Here is a 9132-nt window from a genome sequence, read left to right on the forward strand (position 1 = left end):
TGTGGGTAGCTTACTCAGGACATCAGAGGAATTTCGTGACATCTACAGAATTTGGGGATAAGGTTGGGGGTAACTTAAGCAAAAATATGTGATTGTTGATCAATGTGCTACTAGTGAGTTTTTTCAAGCCTCCATTTAGGGGGCATGACCAGGAAAAATGGGATCACAATGTCATGATGTCAAGGTGATGTGATGCTAGGGTCTTGACCCATGTGGAGTCTTAAAAAATAGAATGCGAGAACTATGGTCGTATATTGTCTCCAGCACTATCCGGAGTGGGAAGGTCCTACCCTTTCAAGATGATCTATTGGATTCCACCCTTTCTCATGGAAAAGGGGCACCAGGGCCCTGGAATACTACAAGATCATCCAAAACAACCATCTATACTTATTGAATTATTATTTGGGGTTTTCATTCAGGTTACCAGGCAGAGATCAGAATTGTCTGCTCAAAAGGGATGAATAATGTTAAATACTCTGCAGTATTAATTTTATTTTAAGAAATTGGAATTCTGAATAGTCAATCTTTTGTTAAGTAGAATGAATAATGTGAATCCATTCTGTAAGCCTGCTGTATAACATTATGACCAAGACTCTTATATTGGTCCTTGAGCAAATACTACTGCCTACAAAGACAGCAGCTTTTATCTTTGGCAAGCTCTTAACTATGATACATAGTAAATAATTAAAGTAACTCATATTTGATATTATATACACAAGCAACCTTAATGAAGAATGAAAACAATAGAAAGTTATTTTAATAAAAAACATGTGTATTGGTTTATTGCTCCTATTACAAAATTCCTCTAAAACAGCAGTAGTTTATTTCCCATAGTTCTGTGCAATGGCAACCTGGGAAGCTCTTCTGCTGGTATAACAGGTACATGATGTAGTGAAGGGGCTGGGAGGTCCATTATGGCTTTATTCACTTCTCTGGCAATCCGCGGTGTCTATTGTCTGGGGCACCTCAGCCTCCTCCACAGGACTTGGCCACCACATTCTACCGATCCAAGTCAATCAAAGGCCAGCCCAGGAGGAAGGAGCTGAAGAAAAAGCCCTGCCTCCTGATGGTAGGAGCAGCAACATCGCATGCAAAAGGGCATGGACACAGCGATACTGTCTTCATTGGAGGCCTGATTCATCCCAACCCTTTCCACGCTTCCTGCCCCAGTGGTACCCCTCCTGCCTTTCCCTGGCTGCTCAGTATCTCTGTTCAATACTTCGCTAAGGATGGTGTTAGATCAAAGGCAGGAGAAATGGGAGGCAGAGGGCCGGAGTCATGGCAATAATTGGCAAGTTATTTTTTGTAGTTGTTATTTTAAATCCAAATCTCTCTCCTTTTTAAAAAAAAATGTTCATGGATCTTTGTTTACCTTCACATAGAAAAAAAATCAGGCAAATATGTGAAAAACTTTAGAGCAAAATAATTCTCAAAAATATTTCATAAAGCAAGGCATGTGGGAAGATAAATGCTTATTATAAGCTAAAATGGGACATTTGCACTGAATACATTTACATCAACATGGATCTCACAAATTGCTATTTTGTGCAAACTTTACAGTACCCAAAAAATCATTCCAGCTACCTTGTGTATGCTTTTATTTGTTTGGTATCAAAAATACTTCCCAGTTCTCAATCAAAACTAGTTTGCATCAAGAAACATTTTTTAAAATTTACTTTCTATGCTACGATGGAATGAAACTTTTTTCAAATTGTTTTAAAAACAGAAATAAATAGCAGATACAATATTTTTTTGTTTAAACCAGAAGAAAAAATATGAAGAAAGAAGAACACTGACAAAATTTCCAAGGAAAATGAAATATTAGGTAGAAGGCAACTACTTAACAGTAGCTAAAAGGAAAATTGATGACACATGAGGTTCCCAGGTCCCTGAACAACTTCTGCTGTTCTGCCCTTAAACTTCAAACAAAGGAGATGTTGGCCCACTGGGAAATTGCTGCTCAAGGACCTGCAATGGTTTCCTTTTAACCAATAAATCAAACCTTTCCTTGTGGAAACAAAAGAGTTTCTATATGCACTTCCCACTGGTAGTATCCAAGCTGATCTGTCGCAACTTGCCACAGGGAATCCTCAGTTAGTCAGGCAAGCATCTTCACACTCCACATCAATCATGCTCCCCCTCCCTGGAATATGCTGTACCTCATTTTCTAATCATCCCAATCCTATGCCTTCAAGATCTGCTCACCACTCACGTCCTCTGTTAAACTCTACTCAACAATTGTAGGCTACACTGACCTTCCTTTACCCCACTTCCCTAGGGAATGTTGGGAAGGGCTAGCATGTAAAAATAATAATTAGAGAAACAGCATCAGCTGCTATATTGGGTGCTTTTTAGATGCCAGTACGGTGGCCAATGTCATAATTTGGTTTCCTAGCTCCTGCTATCTCTCTCAAATAGCATCCCTATTCTCTAATGAGCAATGATCTTGGCCTATTGGGGATAGCCTCGAGTTGAGGAAAATACCAAGCGACTGTCTTTCAGTACAAAGGCACGGGGCCAGAACTTTCTCTCCTAATTTCAGGACCCCACAGGACATAAGCAGACACATTTGTATCTGGAGCAAGTGAGGCAAGGCCCGGTAGCATGGCCAAGAGTCACTCATGTTGGTGGAGACAGTCACCTAAGTAGTGTTCTCAATGTCCTGTTTATCTGCCACTTCTTGGTTCTTGTCCTTCTCAGATCTGTTCTAGGCAGTCTTCCAAGAGACTGAGAGCTCTTGAAAACTTTTCGATAAGTTGCTTTTCTGTCATTAGCCTAAATCTCTTAGTTATTTGCAACCTGGCATCAAATGGGAAGTACGGATGTAGCGGGGATAATCCCAATGACAGCCACAGAGGAAAGCTACTCTTTTCTTTTCCTATAGCTGCACTTACTGGTTATGTTTTTCAGATGGTAGAAATCAATCTTAGTTAACTCAGTCACTGAAGTGTTTCTTTAGTCAATGTAATAGCTCACCTGCCTGCATTCTCATAGGTCATGGAGCTTCTAGGCCATGGAGCTCATGAGACATGGGCTGGTCAGGAGGAGGCTGGGCCTCTCCCTAGTTATCACTTCCCATGCCGGCCTCCACTGTGATGCCTGGTTTCCAGTCGGAAATGAGGCAGTCCCCAATGACACATATTGAAGCCCTGACTTCTGGTGCCTCAGAATGCGACTATGTTTGGAGAAAGAGCCTTTGAAGAGGTGATTAAATTAAAATGAGTCTGTTAGGTGGGTGGGCCTCAATGCAATCTTGCTGGTGACCATATAAGCAGAGGAAATTTAGATATGAAAAGAATATTACGCTGCTGTAAAAAAGAAGGAACGCTTAGCATTTGCAACAGCGTAGATGGAAATGGAGAGCATTATGCTAAGCAAAATAAGCCAGTTGGAAAAGAAAATGATAAATATCACATGATCTCACTCATATAATGACCATATGGAATATAAGAAACAACATAAATTGATGAACTAAAATAGATCCAGAGACATAGAAGCATCAAACAGACCATCCAACCTCAGGGGGAAGGGAGAGTGGGGGAGAGGGGGAGATCAACCAAAGGACTTGTATGCATGCATATAAGCATAACCCATGGACACAGTCAGTAAAGGGGGGGTGAGGGCATGTACAGGGGAGGTGGGGGGAATGAGAGGGGAGAGGTCAATGGGGGAAAAAGGATTCATATATAATACTTTAAACAATAAAGAAATAAAAAAAGAAAAAGAAAAGAGACACGAGGAATGTGTGGGCACAGAGGAAGGACCACAAGGACATAGGAATAAGCCAGCCATTTGCAAGCCACAGAAAGGCCTCAGGGAATCAAACCTGCCAACACCTGCATCTCAGATTTCCAGCCTCCAGAACCGTGAGGAAATACATCTCTGTTGTTTAAGCCACCTGGTCGGTGGTACTTGGTTTTGGTGGCCCAAGCAAACAAATACTGGCACTGCCCTGTGCCAACCACCTATTTACTTCATCCTATCCCTAACCTCCACTCATCTGATTCTGCATCACATTCCTATACTTCTTGAGCTTCGTGGGCAGTTCTAATTTCCTCTAAAACTTCTTCCCTTAAACACTGCCTTAGACAGTTTCCTGCCAAATCATACTGTCATATAGATTGCCTCATGCATGGATAAATGGTATATACTGTGTTCTTAAGACAGAGCACAGATTCTGAATAATTTGGCTCAGAATCATACTGATGACTGACACCTTCGTAAATGTTGGACTCAATGTACAGTTTGCGAGACTCCCCACTTTGCTACAAGACCCCTATCCTAGCTAATCTGTCCTAATACTGATTGATGGGAGAGAAATATTGGATATGGACTCACATTACAGTAACAATTGCTTTATATGGAAACGTTTTGGTCAAAAATTTTGTCAGGCTGACTTATACAAAATAAAGTTTATATAAAATAACTAGTATATATATATAATGATTTTTCTTTATATAGAGTTATTAATTCTTAGAGTCTTTTAAACTTTTATATTAATAGATCAGGATCAAACAGAGTCTGGTGTTCAGAGTGGCCAATTAATAAATATTTATTTAATAATAGGTACAGAGCATAATTAACATTAATTCATGATTTGCTCTAGTCGATGATAATTTATCTTTTGTTTCTTCTTTAAGAAGAAATTAAGAGTTTCCATGAAGTGGGAAAAAGAGAAAGCTGATTTTCCAGCTGAGAAATGAGCAAAATATTGCTGGACAGCCAACATCTGGTGTCAGTTAAGTCTGGACTGGACAGTGAAAAACATATATGCCAGAGGGAGCAACCCTGTGTTTGCAGAGAAAAGAAGGATATGACATGGCTGATCGTTTCAGTGATCAAACACCCGTGTTCAGTCTCGCTGCAAAAAAGACTTATCTTTGTTCAGTTCTGTGTTTCATTGCTGGTAAACAAACTTGAAAGGCAAATACGCTAGAATTCTATTTTTTTCCTGAGAATGCCAAATAAATGTATCCTAACCTTTTCCACTTAGCAAGCTACTCTCCAGGGCTGCCATAGCCATAGGTAAAAGGCCATTACATTCAAATGGAGCGATTGGGTGGTGGTTCTCCTTCTCACAAGCAAGAAGTCAAAAGTACTATGTCCTCTCCAGGTCGATTATATGGTTACCAGGAAACCAGAGCCAATTAAATCAACTAGTGTTGGAAGTACAGATGTTGTAGGCAATAACTTCCATATAAATCAGTGGTGAATTAAATGTTGCTCATTTGCCTTTCCAGGTTTCAATATATCTGCAATGTAGCCACATGGCTGCTCTGTAGAGAAATACAAATTTCCTAAGTTCTGGCTAAAAGCAGTCACCTCACCTAAGTGGCTGAGCCGAAGGCGAGCAGGATGACGTGCCCGTGTCCCCTCGGCTTCCAGCCCAGAATCCTCCACTTGCCACACGGAATGTAAGCTAGGCTCATTCATGAGCATTTTCTCCCTAGCCAGCGGACCTCATGTCCCCTTCTGCAATTATGATGCTCTTCTTGGTTCTGTAGGACTCTACTAAAAAGTGATGAGTAATAAACTTTATAGCATAGTTATAGTACTGATACTAAACTATAAATGAATGCACTGAGATGAAAGCTGACTAGCTCAAGAGGTAGGTTTATCTCGCTGGGAAAGTCAGACCTTGAGTCAAATGCCATATATACTTGAAAAAAATAGAATTATTACATTTATTTAAGAAATATACTTCTGATATTAATGTCCCCAATAATTTCTCTGTTTCTAAGTGATCTCAGCTATCATGTGGTTAGAGGATAGCAGGTGATCCTGGGCAAAGAAGTGAAAATTTTTAAATATTGCAACTATTAGGAAAGAAGCAAGTAAGCGTTTGGCTACTGTTCTTTAGGACGATCACTCTGCCTATCCACACACATGCATATACATGTAGATATGTATACTTAAGTAAATTTTAATTGCTTTCCTAGGTCATAATGTTCCAGATACTCACTCATCAGTTGTCTGTCCCCTTTTGGAGAAGAGAATTACATCTTGTAAATGACTATAGGTTTTCCAACACAAATTCTCCCTTTTTCACCCTGCAGACCAACAGAGACCATGTTGAAGGACATGGTTGAAGCTTGTTGGTCAAATTGGTCTGCTGCTCCTGGATCCCAGAACGAGACAGGTGCCTCCGCCCAGTCCCTGTAGCCCCCACCTCCCTGAGATCAGAGTCTCTGAAGAACATGAAGAGCTCCAGCCCCCAGCAGCAATTCACTCTCTCCAAAAGATGAGCAGAGAATACTTCGTTTTTCTAAATTTTTCAATCATATCAGACACTCCATGATCCTTGGGATGACTTTAATAAAGGAGTACATAACAGCAGTGTGACAAAACCTATGCACTTTAAAAGCTATTATTAATTAACTAAAGCTGAGATTAATTATTAAGCAAAAAAACAGACATTGTGGAACCATCCTGTTTAGGTCAATCATATGCCCTCCAACAAGGTAGCAATAGAGACATCTGAGTAAGGAATACTAATAGTAGGAATATAGTTGATTATTATGATCAGAAGTGCTGGTTAGAAGGGTACAACCAACAATTATTGGGCTGTGGCAAGGCTATTATTACTCGTCTTTGTATCACCAAGTCCTAAGAAGAACAGAGCGAGGTACTCATTAAATGTTTGCTGGACTGAACTGGTATGTAGTATTGCTTTTAAAAATAAATCTATATTAATGCATAATTGTGTGGCTATCTAAGATGATGAATGAAAGTATAAATTTGGGACTGAGACTGCCTATGGTCAAATACAGGCAACCGTGTGCTAGATGATGACTTGAGTGAGGAGCATCTCTGTGCTTCCCAGGGTAAAATGTACATGTGATAGATAGTATCTACTTCAGAAGGATATAGTATAGTATACAAGAGGCAAAACACGTGACATAACGACTGGCAACAGTAGGAAGTAAATATCTTATAAAATTATAAAATTACTTATGAACTGCATACACATGTAACTGAGATTGATTTTTCCTTAAGTATCCTATATAATAAAAACCTAATATGCTAAGTGTCCAGTCAGCTGTTCAACCAATCAAAGCATAATATGCTAATGATATGCTAAGGCCACTAACCTCTTGCTGTGATGTGTACTGACCACCAGAGGGCAGACAGTTGTCTTGTCAACCAGTCTCTATGATGTGCCCTAACCACCAGGGGTCAGATGCTCTGACCAGTAGGGTAGCTTGCTACTGGGGTCTGCCCAATAGGGACTGAGCAAGATGAGCCAGACATGCCCTGGAGCCCTCCCGCAGTCCCTCCCTGGTTGGCCAACCTCTGGCTTCCCTCCCCAGCCTCGATCATGCACCAGTGGGGTCCTTCGGCCTGGCCTGCACCCTCTCTCACTCCAAGACCCCTCAGGGGATGTCGGAGAGCTAGTTTCGGCCCAATCCCACAGGACAGGCTGAGGGACCCCACTGGTGCACGAATTTGTGCACTCAGCCTCTAGTTTATATATGAAAAAATATTTACAAAGACCTATATAGAAGGTAAGAGATTGTTTGATGCTATCAATATTTTACAGAGCCCCCTTTCTCTAAAGAGCCCTAACAAGCACTGTTTTTGTTTTTATATATCCACTAGAGGCCTGGTGCACGAAATTCATGCACAGGGGTGTGTGTCCCTCAGCCCAGCCTGCACCCTCTCCAATCTGGGACATCCCTCTCACAATCCAGGACTGCTGGCTCCCAACTGCTCGCCTGCCTGCCTTCCTGATTGCCCCTAACCGCTTCTGCCTGCCAGCCTGATCACCCCCTAACCATTCCCCTGCCAGCCTGATTGATGCCTAACTGCTCCCCTGCCAGCGTGTTTGCCCCTAACTGCCCTCCCCTGCAGGCCTGGTCATCCCTAACTGCCCTCCGCTGCAGGCCTGGGTCCCCCCCAACTGCCTGGGTCCCCCCCTCCCCTGCAGGCTTGATTGCCCCCAACTGCCCTCCCTTGCAGGCCTTGTCCCTCCCAACTGCCCTCCCCTGCTGGCCATCTTGTGGTGGCCATCTTGTGGCAGCCATCTTGTGTCCACATGGGGGCAGCCATCTTGTGCATTGGAGTGATGGTCAATTTGCATATTACTCTTTTATTAGATAGGATATTCATAATATTTGGACATATATATTCCACTATGTTAAATGTTTCAGCTTTTTCCAGTAACTGAGTGATTTAAGTATGCAGAATAGGTAAAATCCTAGAAGAGAGAACTTAACAATGTATGCATCCAAATATGCACATAATGTGTTGCCTATAATTTTTAAATAATGCCAAATTTAAAGTTTTTAAAATATATTTTGATTTGAGAGAGAGAGAGGAAGGGAGAGGGAAAGATAAACATGGTTTGGCTGCTTCCTGCACACCCCCTACTGAGGATTGAGTCAACAACCCAGGCATGTGTCCTGGCAGTGAATCAAACCAGCATCCTTTTGGTGCAAGGGATAATGCCCAACCAACTAAGCCACACCAGCCAGGGCTCAAATTTTAAAATGTTGGTATCTGGATTAGTTGATTAGGAACAAAATAATTTGTTATTCATTTGTCTATAAAATAACAGATTTTACATAGACTGGAGATTGGTTAAATTGTGATAATTTGCACCAAATTCAGAAAAATAAGTTTCTTAACTGGTAAAATGAGCCTTAAAATTAGATCATAAGATAATATTCCTATAAAGAAAGGTTTCCAGGGAATGTCCTGGAAAGCAAAGTCCATGGCCAATTATTACTGAGCACACACTCTGCTAAGGAATAATTTCAGACCATCACCCGAATATACTTTAAATTCTGTCTGAATTTTTTGAAATAATTCAATACTGTAACCCCACTTATTTATTCTCACATCTCACATTTCCTTAAGGCTTCTTGATTATGAATTACTTTTATAACTAGGTAGAATGTCTTGAGAGACCCTTGCTCTATAATTAGTAGGAAATCTATTTTTAATTCCACTACCAGGAGTCAGGGATCTGGTATAAAATATATTTTCTTGGTAAATTCTTTCCTTCTATCATAGTTTTCCATTCACTGAATGATTTGCCCATTTCTGATTACTGTTGTGCCTATTTTCCATACTATGTCCCAACATACCAGGTTTCAAATTCTTCCACTACCCAAAAGGTCCACTACCACA

Source organism: Cnephaeus nilssonii, assembly GCF_951640355.1.
Source record: "Cnephaeus nilssonii genome assembly, chromosome: 8".
NCBI lineage: Eukaryota > Metazoa > Chordata > Mammalia > Chiroptera > Vespertilionidae > Cnephaeus > Cnephaeus nilssonii.